Below are 12,129 nucleotides of genomic sequence, written 5' to 3' on the forward strand. Positions count from 1 at the left end.
CATTCTTTCTTATGACTCTTATATCAAGACACAAAAACTAAAATGTATTATGTGATATCATTCTGTGTAGGACTAAAAGTCACTGCGGCATTTTCGTGGTCTTCAGAGTTATAGCTCAGGGATAACAGTAATTAGAGTAATATGTACAAATGTCTATTTAAACAGAAAAGCTAATACATGTATCTCCTTTTTTTTTCCCTGAATTTCACCATAAAGCACAGAGTACTGAAGGACACAATAGCTGATGAGAAATATAAACACAGTTTTTGAAGGATAAAACTAGAAGAAAGAATCCATAACTCATCTAGAAGAGCAGAAAAAGATGAAATCTGAATTCTGGCTATCATGGATGCCTTATGAATCAAGACAATTCACCCTGAAGAACTCCAGACAGGAGCGGGAATTATAGGGTTCCAGTACTTCAGGAGGCAGGATGAGGTAGAACTGAAATAGGTAAATCCACATAAAGACAAATAAAAAGGAAAAGTGATATGGATAGGAGACAGGGAATCACTGTTTGAAGATAGCAGTTCCCTGGAAAAGGCCCCACCCTCAAGCCTGAAGACACAAAGCCCTAAATGAGGACAGATATTCCTGTTTTTGTGCCCAAAAAGTTGCCTTTTGGCCCAATATGCCCCCTATCCTTTATCCATGTAAACCCCCAACCCCAGGCTCCAGAAGCAGACTAGCATAAGACAAGCAGACGAATGGCAGAACAACACAGCAGAGAAAGAGAGAAGAGGAGGAAGGTCTGAACGTAAAGAGGAGTTTAGGTTGCTGTGGTTGAAGAGGAGTTTGGCTGCTAGACAGCCTAGATCATCTTTCCACTTCATCCCCCGCTTCTGGCTCCCCATCAATCCCACTGACAGCCACCTCCACCACTCAATAAAACCTTGCATTTATCCATCAAGCCCGTGTGTGACCAGATTCTTCAGGGATGCTGGACAAGAACTTTGGATACAGAAAGCTGTCACACTCGACCTCTGCCCTTGCAAAAAGTCAGAAAGTTCATTGAGCTGGTTGACACTTAAAGTCCTCTGTGGATGGCGAGGCTAAGAGCATTGTAACATTGGGGTTGCAGGCACACACCCCTAGACACTACCACAGGGCAGGAGCACAAAAAGCTCACTCTGGCCTCTGCACCTGGCCGCCGTTATAATGTTGAGGCCAAGATACTTTTAATATTCAGAGTGAAGAGAATACTAAGTAGAAACATCTCCTTTTAGGTCTTTTATTACTTTTATTTAAAAAATTATATATCTCTATCTGAAAGTATATATTTATAATTATTATATATTTAAAAGTATTCAATATTAAATCTAAAACATTAGACATATAAATCATATGTAAAAAGTAAAAAGTCACATCAATATATTGATTACATCAAAATTTGACAAGAGAATACCTTACCTTCTAAACCACCTATACGCCCTTTATGTGATGGCAGCAAATAACAACCAATGTATCAAATATTGTGTCTAGCCATCTTTTTTTTATTTTATACAGCTCTTTCTATATCTATGTCTCTCTTTAATGCACACACAAATATTAATAATTTGTTTCATATGTTTGTAATTATAAATGGAATTACATTTTCTATTTACTTCTGCAACTTGATTTTTTGCTGAACATTATGTATGTGAAATTCATACCTATTGTTATATAATGTTTAATTCCAGTTTATCTTCATTACTGTAGAGTATATTATTCTTTCCCATTTTAGAATAACCAGCAGTATTCATTCAAATATTCTTATATGTAACTCTTGTTACACATGTACAAGAAGAAAAGACCCTATTCACATGTACAGAACAGCCTTTTTCAATCTGTGAGTCACAACACTTCAGTATCATAAAGGTATTTCAGAGAGTTATGACCTCTATTTGTGAGTGTAATGTGATAGATCAGAACTGTAGAAGTGGAAAGTATGTCATAACTATTCTCATCATGGAGGTTACAGCCAATACTCTTACAACAAAAGACAGGTTAACAAAAGGAAAGTATAACAGATGTATTTAATAAAATTTTATGTGACACAGAGACCAGAATGAAGACCCAAAGACTTAGGGAAAAATGTCTATTGTTATGCTTAGGTTCAATAAAGAATGGACAGCCATGTAGAAATGTGTCAAAAAGGGAGTGATCTAATGGTCATAGACTGATTGGCTAAACACAGCAAGGCCTGTCTGTTCAGATTCTTCTTGGTCTTTCTGTGTGGTATTTCTTCTTCCTGGGAATAGGGCAAGAACCCTTTTGGAATGAGGGTCCTATGATACAATCAGACAAAGTAGGTCAGAGAATTTCTTTATGGCCGGCTTCTACACAAAAAAGTGCAGGAAATTTAAAGTAATATTTTTGGCTTGTATGACCAGCCTTTGGGAAGAATTCCAGATTTTATGGCCTGCCTCAAGAGAGAAAACAAAGTAGGAGAATGAAGGCCAAGAAAGGTCAGAAGTAGACTTTGTTTCTGAGGTCTTTCCAATATCCTTCAGCTCAAAGTACTCAGCATGCCAAAGTGCCATACTTTGGGGTAATGTTTTCTCAGCCACAACAGAAAGAAACAGGAAGAATTAAACAGAATGCATTAGTTTCATTGTTCATCTCAAATCGTTGGGGCAAATATTGTTTCATTTAACTTTTGTTTATATACATATAAATATTATAAGAAATGATTTTATTATTCTTTTGCTTATATGTGCATGGACACAAATATTTAAAAATATGTATTTATAATGTCACAGTATCAAATATCTTTGTTATTGTAAGTCGCCATTAAATTTTGAAAAATTCTGCTCTGGTGCATATGTCCAGTGGTTGAATTGCAGAATAATCTATTATAAAAATTTTTAGTTCATTAGAAAAGGCCACATTGTGGTCCAAACTAGTGACAACAACTTCTACCTTTATACCAATGGTGTTTAAAATTCTAGTTGTCTTCAAATCCTGACAGTTTGTTACTCTCAAACTTTTAAATTTTATCAAATAGTGAAAATTGTTATTAGTTATTTTATTTTTATTTCACGTATTTCCAATGATGATCAAAAGCATCTTTTAATCTGCCTATTGTATATTTAAGATTCCTCTTGAATTAATAACCTATTCATTTTTTTCTTATTCTTATCCAAATAAGGTTGTTTAGGTTTTTTCTTATTTGTAGGCATCCTATTTATATTATGAATATTATCACTGTTTCAGTTTTATTTCTAACATCATTTATATTTAGATTGTTTATTCACTTTTATACTGTGTTCAGATAAACAGACTGTGTTTGGTTTTCATATAGCTTTTTTAAGTATTTTTGTTGCAGATAGAGTAAATTCACAGGTGGATTGGGAAAATTCTGTCTTTGTATCAGGAGGCATTTATGACGTGCCCTTTAAAGTCTGAACCTCCCCTGGTGACTTCTCAACTTCTGAGGGCTATTTACTTTTTACTATTTTATTAATTTTTTATTTTTAAAATATGGAATTAAAATGTAATTAAGTTCAATTTAATTTCTATATACTCAGTCACTCTTGAGCCCTGAAAAGTGCTTTTTCATATCAGGCCTTGTTTAATATCTCATCAATTGACTTTGAACCCCTTTTCCTATTTTAGAAGCAGAATTTGCTAAATATAATCTTATGTTTCCTTGAGAACCAAGAATCTTGCAGTGTCAGATTGATGTTTGTTCACAGTAATGTTCTTCTAAGCATCCTTAGGATGTGCTTCATGTGCTTTTAGGTGAACTGGGGATCAAATGAGCCACATACAGTATCAAAAACTAGCTGGGCCACTTAACTAGCTAGGTGGCCTGGGGCAAGATTCTGCCAGTCTGTTTTTGAACCTTAGTGTCATCATCTGTAAAACGAAACTAATCGTTACTTTTCTAAAAGTGGAGATAAGTGTAAAGCCCTTAGCATCATATCTGCCACATAAGAACACTAAACAAATAACAGCTATTCTTCTGATTTTTAAGCAAGATGAAATATATATTGATCCCAGGACATAACCAGTCCTGACTGGGCATTGCCCTTGGCCACCAGGAACTTCAGGTCTAATGTTTTACAGATGATTTTCAATTGACATGTAGCCTAGCTTAACTAAGTGACCAGAACAACATGAAAACTTCACAGAGACATTTTGCATTGAGCTTTTCTGAATATTTCTGAAGGCAATATTTATTATAAAACTCTTGGTGGTTGAATTCAAAGATAGAAAGCACTTCTGTTTCAATAAGGATGCTGGGAGCTTGCACCTGGAGCTCCCTTGGATTTCCCAATTATTTTCTATACTTTATTTTTCTCTGGTTATACATTAAGCCTTATGTAAGGATGCTCTGTACAACTTGTGTGACCTTTAAAATATTCAAACTTAACAATAATTTATGGCAATGAGATGGGATATTTTAAACTATTCCTGACAATATAATGTAAATAACAATGTCTAAGACATGGTTTGAGAGAAATAAAAATGAGGGAGAGAGAAATCATTGTCTTCAGGTTGACTTACTGGCCATTTCTGGGCTTAAGCTGCACAAGTACTGCATCCACTGACAGGCAGAAAATTATGAGACCAAAAATTCATGGGTCTATATTTGGATGGACATCTAAATGTGTTACATTACATAAATATATATGGGAGTGTGTGTGTGTATGTATATGTGTGTGTGTGTGTAAATATATGTATGTCTTAAAAAAATAAGTCCACGAACAACGCAATGTTGTGTGTGTGAGCGCGTGTGTGTGACTGGGTTTGAGTGTGGTTGTGTTTGTCATTCTTTTTGTATTGATTTTTAAAGTATGTTCTGGTACAACTGACGCTGACAGATAAGCAGCCAGAGGCTGCTAGAGCTGCAAAATTACTTCCCGTATAGTATTAAGACTTCCACTAATTCTATGATTCTTACCCAGTAATGATTGATGCTCTCATGATAAAGGACTCTAATTGTTTGAGTTCCTTATGTGACTTTATTCTTAGAGAGAAGCAAGATCTGTAGGAAGCTGCTATAAATTTCAGGCCCCTGAATGGAGTGAAATATAATATGAGAAATTTCAGGATTATACCAAGAAAGAGAGCAATAAGAAAAAAAAATGGTGAAAAATCTGAAGACAGTTTAACTCTGTGGAAATCTTCATAAGCTTAATTCAAATATTTTAAAAAGGAAGAAATAGATGGAATAGCTACTAAAATTTTCACAGATCACTATGAGAAATTAGATTGTCTAGCTCCTCTACCAACTACTTTGTCTGGAAAAGGACAATGAAAAATTCACTTAATTTATCCAATACTTAATTTTTTTTTTAAAAAAAAAGATTATTACAGAGAATTATAGTCTATAATCCTGTAAGAGTCAGTGTCAGCTAACACAGGAGAGGATTAGGACTCTGCATGACAAAATTGTTAATGTCTCTTAGTATATCCCAGTAGGAGACTCAAGGTAATTTACTCAAGGATGGGTAAAACGGCCTGGGTCTGGTAAAGAAATTTATTAGGATTGCTGGTCATTGATTGTCTTAGTCTATTTTGTGGTACTATAACAAAATATCACAGACTGAGTAATTTATAAAGAGCAGAAACTTATTCCCTCACAGTAGAGGCTGAGAAGTCCAAGATCAAGGCACCAGTATCTAGTGTGGGTCTTCTCACTACATTCTCACACTAAGATATGGTGATACAATTATAAGAGATTTGCAGGTGAAAGTAAGGTTCAAGTAGAAATTTATGAACAAAAGTTTTTTATTGTTGTTGCCTCCTAATTGCCAGAATGTTATTATTGAAATATATGTTTTGTCTGAATGGGAAAGTTTTCACTTACCCAAAATACAGGAAAAGGAAAGTTATACAAATCTGTTTTTCACCTGTTTTAATTGGGCAATACATAGTGAATCATTCAGAATCATCTAAATGTATGCAAGTGCTTAATTTAAAACAATATAAGATTCATAAGGAATATAAATATTTAAATTAACAAAAGGTCTGTTTTATATACAAGCATACTAGAACCCTAAAATCACTTGTTTAATAATTCATTATGGGCCATAGATAAAGGATTGGTTCTGAAAGTCAACTGGTACAATGGTTCCACCAAAAGCATCAGCTATACCCTATATGGTAGAAATTCAAGACATGCCACAAAATGATTAAGATTTTCATACCTTTATTGGTTTGGCACTTGCCTTCTTTTTCAACTCTAGTTAGAAGAGAAAACCAATTTGCATTTACTTGGGATGGGCTTCAACATGCATTCACTGTGTTCCTACAAGAATATTTAATTTCTCCTGTTAATTAATTACCACAACCTAGTGAAAATAAATACATATAGATTTGATTTGGTGGGAAAGTACTGTTATTTGTTATATAATGTTGATAACTTAATCTGAAGACCAAGTCATAATTACAAATGCTTATCAATTCTGTGACCACCAGAGTAAAGCTAATTAAGCCAGATATGGTAAAGCTCAGAAAAAAATGATAAAATTTCTTGTCATCACTTGAGCAAGGGTCATAAAGATATTACTCAGACAACCAAAGTTAAGTTACTCTCTAGGTCAGCTCCAAAATCAATCAAGGGGTTCACTAATTGATTGGATTATTTAGTTTTTCATACCACATTTTGAAATATTGCTAGCACTTATTCACAAAATTAAAAGGAAAACAGTCAAATTTGATTATCTTTTTTCTAAAAGCAAGCTTTCTTAGAGCTTCAAAAACAGACAACCCAACATTAACACTTCCCATGCTCAAATAATTTTGGAAGTGTCTGAAACATATGGCCACCACACAAAAACTTCTTACTCTTATCCAGTGGAAACCACTGGGATTTGGGATAAGTTTGTTGATGTCACTTCGAAGTATATGTCATTCAAAAAACATTTGACAACTTGTTATTGGGGTTTTGTAGTAACTGTTTCTATTACGGAGGAATACCAAATTGCTTTAAGACCAAAATACCTGTTGTATTAAAATATGTACTGTGATCCAACTCATCAGAGTATTGCGTGTCTTAGTGCATGGAGAGGATGTATATATATATATATTTTTTTTTCAGAAAGGTAACTGCTGAGGTAAAAAATATATATATATACGTGGAAAGTAGAAACTAACATCAGTTCAGAGGCAACGTGATAGCACATATACTTGAGTCTGATAGTTCCAGTGTCAATGAGGGATTCCCACAAGAAGCTTTCTGCCATACTTAAATTATAGATGACTACAGCCCAAATGATATTGCACTGGGAAATTCAACATTTGTGGATATAAATTATATGCCCAATTTGTAACTATGAAATAAATATTCTGTGGTAACAAAATGTTTCGTAGTTGGCTGCAAATGGAAGCCCATTAAACCTAAATAAGGATTTACCTGAGAGAGAGTAAGTATGATTTAAATACAAGGCTCATGATGAAATCTAGTCAGTACAACCCTATAGTATAAAAGTTCATATGGCTGTGCCCCACAAGGCACTGAGATTTCAGATTTAACTAAAACTTGACCCTTGATTTACACCATGGCCTATGACATTTAATATTTATGTAATGACTGCTTTTGTTAGGAAGCTCTACAAAATACTACTGTAATCCAAAATGACTTCTTGCATAGTAATTTTATTTTCATAATGTAATATTTAGTGTAATACTGGTGTAATTGGTAAGAATAATTTGACTTATTTCCCATACCTCATTTCATGATGAAAAAATAATATTTGACAGTTTTCCACTAGCATTTTGTTCTATAAATATTGCAATAGATGCATGAGAAGAAATTATCACAAGCAATTTCAATTAAAAAGTGTTGCTAGATCATCAGATGGTTGACTTTATAAGATAGAGTTAATTTACAAATGAACTGATAAATTCTATCTTTATCTTGGGAGATGCCAACTTATATGGTTTTGGCTGTTGGCCAAGATAAGGTCAGGGGAATTCAGTACTTAAAGTACAAAGTCTACCTGACCACTGCCAGAGTTCATTTGTTCATTGATAGTTTTGAAGGGCATAACAGATTAAGTAGCCTGATATGACTAGAAAACCAGCAATTAGACTAGGAACATCTGTCTCAGGATCTCCCAAAGTTAAGATTCATGACACAGATGGTGATTTACATTAGAAACAAAACATGTCTATATGTACACAAAAGGACTGTGGAAATTTTACTCCTGAAAGACTCTCAGAATCCTTGTGCTTGCCTATGCTGTATCTTTGGCTGCACCATATATTAGCCTTTAAATACAAGCTTTATTTATTTATTTATTTATTTGAGACAGAGTCTTGCTCTGTTGCCCAGGCTGGAGTGCAGTGGCCTGATCTCGACTCACCACAACCTTCACCTCCCAGGTTCAAGCAATTCTCCTGCCTCAGCCTCCCGAGTAGCTGGGACTACAGGCGTGCGCCACCATGCCTGGCTAATTTTTGTATTTTTAGTAGAGACGGGGTTTCACTCTGTTGGCCAGGCTGGTCTCGAACTCCTGACCTCATGATCCACATGCCTCAGCCTCCCAAAGTTCTGGGATTACAGGTGTGAGCCACAGCGCCCAGCCAAAAGCTTTACCAGAGTATGATTTGTGCATTCTTGTGAGTTCTTTTAATATCTAAACTTGTAAAATATTCTCAGTTCTTATTTTAATCAAAACTGTAGCCCCAAGCATTAGTGATTTTGGTTGGGAAACATATTAAAATGTCTATTAAAAGTGTTAATAAATCCTTTCTGGAAGTATGCAATTGCAATAGACACCGGTCTTCATAAAGCCGCTTTCTCTCCTCCTAGGACAATTTTTTAAGATTATAGCCAGGTCACTTGAGAAATTTCAGTGCTATTTGTCCCACGTATAAATTTTCTTTGGGAGAGAAACAATCAGAAACAGATTCAACTTCAAAGATAATAGTGGAGGGTAACTGCGGTAGGCCAATGGCCCACCAAAGACATCTATGTCATAAACACCAATAAATTTGTTAGCTCACGTAACAAATATAACTTTGCAGATGAAATTATGTTAAGATCCCTGAGATTCATGGAGAGATTATTCTGTACTGTGCAGGTGGGCCCAGTGTAATAAAATAAAAGATCCCTATAAGAAAGAGTCAAAAGTGTCAAACTGAGGAAAAGGAGATGTGCCAATGAACCAAGAGGTTAGAGTAAATTACTTCGAAGAAAAAGAAAAGTGGTCGTAAATCAAGAAATTTGGGCAACTTTTAGAAGCTAGAAAAGGCAAGGAAACAGATTCTTCCCTGAAGCCTTCCAAATAAATGCAGTACTACAGATACTTTGATTTGGTCCCTTCAGATTCATTCTGGAAGTCTTACCTCCAGGACTGTAAGATAATAGATATACTATTCTAAGTCACTAAATCTGTGTAAATTTGCAACAGAGCAAAAGAAAATCAATACAGTAATCAATCTGGTTCATTATCAAATTCTATGCTATTGATTTTTCTTTTTTATTTTTCGTGAATTTCCAGGAAGAGTTTTCTTCACAATTTAAAACTGTATCACCACATTGAAAATGTAGGTCTCTTCCCCACAAAATCATCAGAATACAATCACAAAACGAAACAAATGTTTTGATTAATAGAGGGTCTACAGAGAGAAGAAGTGGCTGAGATAGAAGGCCAAATCAGAAGGTCATTCAAGATTCCTGCCACTGAAAGTTTTTCATTATTCTAAGAAAGAAATTATGGAAAACGGGAGATTTTATGAATGACAATATGGCACTGATACAACCCAGAAACAGTGTTTTGGTGTTAAGGGCATTTGGGGACAGATGGGAGTGACTTCTTTTTTTGAGAGTCAACATTTTATTGGACGATGTTTGTCTTTTGTTTATTTAATAGATTTTATATTTTAAGGTCGGAGAGGGCAATTTTTCCTGTGGTATTCCTTTTTCTTACAATTTTGGCAATGGGTTTTTTTCTAGTTTAGACATAGTCATTTCCTTAACTATGGTTTAGCTAATTGCGTAATCTTAAGAGTCATTAATTTGGTATGCATTTTTTTCTTGGTCAAAATGTCTTCGATGTGCCCAGTGAGCTCTTGTAATTCAGGAAAGGGAGGAAGTCTGCCAGCTTATCTTTTGTTTCTAACAGGTTTAAAATCATCGACAAGGAAAGTAGATATGGGTTTTATGGTATTTTTACATTCATTCAGAGCAGCATATTCCCAGAAGGTGCCAGTTAAGTCATCTTTGAAATGAATGCTTTTTAGTCTGTTTATCAGACTGAATTTTTGATCATTCAGTTTGAAAGACATCAGACATAACTGCTAAGATGAATTTTTTTATTCTTGGACTCATTTAGTATCCATTGACGGTCAACTTTCTATAATATACTTGATAGTATTTTGAAAATCAATCCTTCCTGCTCTTTTCTAACCAAGTTTTCACATCGCCAGGACCTACAAGGATATAAACTAATGGATGGAGATTAGGGAATCTAAAGTAAGAGTTGATAAAGCAATCTTAAATCCTTCAGTGAACTTTCAGCCTTTCCTTGTAACAACTAAATTATGCAAATGTGAAATTAAATAAGATTTTAAGTTAAAATAAAACAGAGAATTTGGTCATTATTATTAACTACACTATAAGATATTATTTTAATATCCAAGGAATAGGGTATGTTTAGAACAGGCCAGTGCATGAAAGAGAAAAGGGGAGGTTCAGATGCTACAGACAGAGAAGAGAGAACAGAGAGAAAAGAAGGAAGTTGAAGTATGTAGAAGCAGGACGCCCATATAGAGTTGGATCAGCATAGCGAGAGAAGAATTTTATTAACTATTTCTGAAATCATCCAAAACCAAACATTTTTGCTAAGTCTTTATGAAGACATCATTTATTTCTCTTTTCCTGACCTGGTATTAACTTCTTAATTGGCTGGGTTTCATTGCTCAGGGATGTTATAGAGGAAATGAGGGGTAGGGACAAGAATATCAGTGCCTAATTCTTTGTATTCTGTGTGTTCTTTTCATTTGAATATTAGCAATTACTAGTGTTTCAATAAATCTCAGCAACGTGGTGTCAATTGAACTAAATAATCAAACATTTGACAAGATTCTACCAAGGAAAATTCAGAACTTCAGTGATCATTATCAATAATTTAGGATAGATTATATAACTACCCTATGCTCCGTTAGAATAAAGATTTCAAAGATTTAAACATTTCATGATCAATGTATTTGGATTGTGACGAAGATACCACTGAAGTGCAGGAAAATACAAAAATTATTTATCCTAGGACCACATGAGTAAAATTAATGTAAATGTGAAAAATCTAAGTTCCAAACTAAAATCTAAATCCAAAAATCTAACACCAAACCTAAGTTCTCACAATTTTTTAAAATATTTGGTGCTTCTATTTTAGGATTTCTCCAGAGAAAGATTATGAAACATAGAAGAAAATATCTCACATTATGTTAGCATATTTCTTAAATCAAAGTTTAGTATGCAAGTTATAACTTTCAGTCTATTAAGAAGGTGTATGCTTAGATGATTTTTCATCATTTTAAAAACTCAAACACACTGTAAAGGAATAAAGACTTACAACCTATTAAAGTATTCATGTTTCCTCAAAAAACAAGAAATATTTTCATGAAATATTATTTAAAACACTTTCCCCTTTTTAACATAGTGTGAATATAGCATTACAAAAATATTAAGTAGTTAAGAATGATACTCTCCCAATCCCTATATTATAAATAAACTCTATACACTTTTTAATTTTCATTAAACTCAGGAAGTTGAAGATTAATAAGGAAGAAAACTAAGTTTCTTTGTTCAGAATCTTTACTACATAGTGAATGTCCAAGATTTAATTCATAATTAAAATCTAAACACCATAATTAAGAAGCAGATGGAATTTTAAGTATATGGAGCCTTTGAACCCATCAGAGTTAGGTATGAAAATCTGTTCTCATACATAGAATTTCCATGATATTGCACATGTTATATTATCTACTCTGTTTCCTTATTTTTAAAATGAGAATGGCAATAAATATCACATGGATCCGATGGGAAAATAAAATAAAATATAAAATATGAAACATCTAATGATAAAATTGAAAAATTGTTGAAACTTTTAAAAATATCTTCATTCTTTTCAAAAACATGAAGTAATTCTGCCCTTAACAACAGTTTAGCTACTTACAAACATAAATGCTATG

General features: G+C 33.8%; 1 long non-coding RNA gene across 2 annotated transcripts in view; it reads left to right on the plus strand.

Moving 5' to 3' along the window:
• Positions 1–910, plus strand: part of LOC129492323 (uncharacterized) — a 126,241-nt gene extending 125,331 nt beyond the window's left edge. For both annotated transcript variants that reach the window (XR_008660789.1, XR_008660788.1), the window contains one exon: positions 217–910. This is a non-coding gene — a long non-coding RNA (uncharacterized lncRNA). The remainder of the gene's footprint in view (positions 1–216) is intronic.
• The last annotated feature ends 11,219 nt before the right edge of the window (positions 911–12,129 follow it).

The sequence above is a fragment of the Symphalangus syndactylus genome, chromosome 10 (assembly GCF_028878055.3).
Source record: "Symphalangus syndactylus isolate Jambi chromosome 10, NHGRI_mSymSyn1-v2.1_pri, whole genome shotgun sequence".
NCBI lineage: Eukaryota > Metazoa > Chordata > Mammalia > Primates > Hylobatidae > Symphalangus > Symphalangus syndactylus.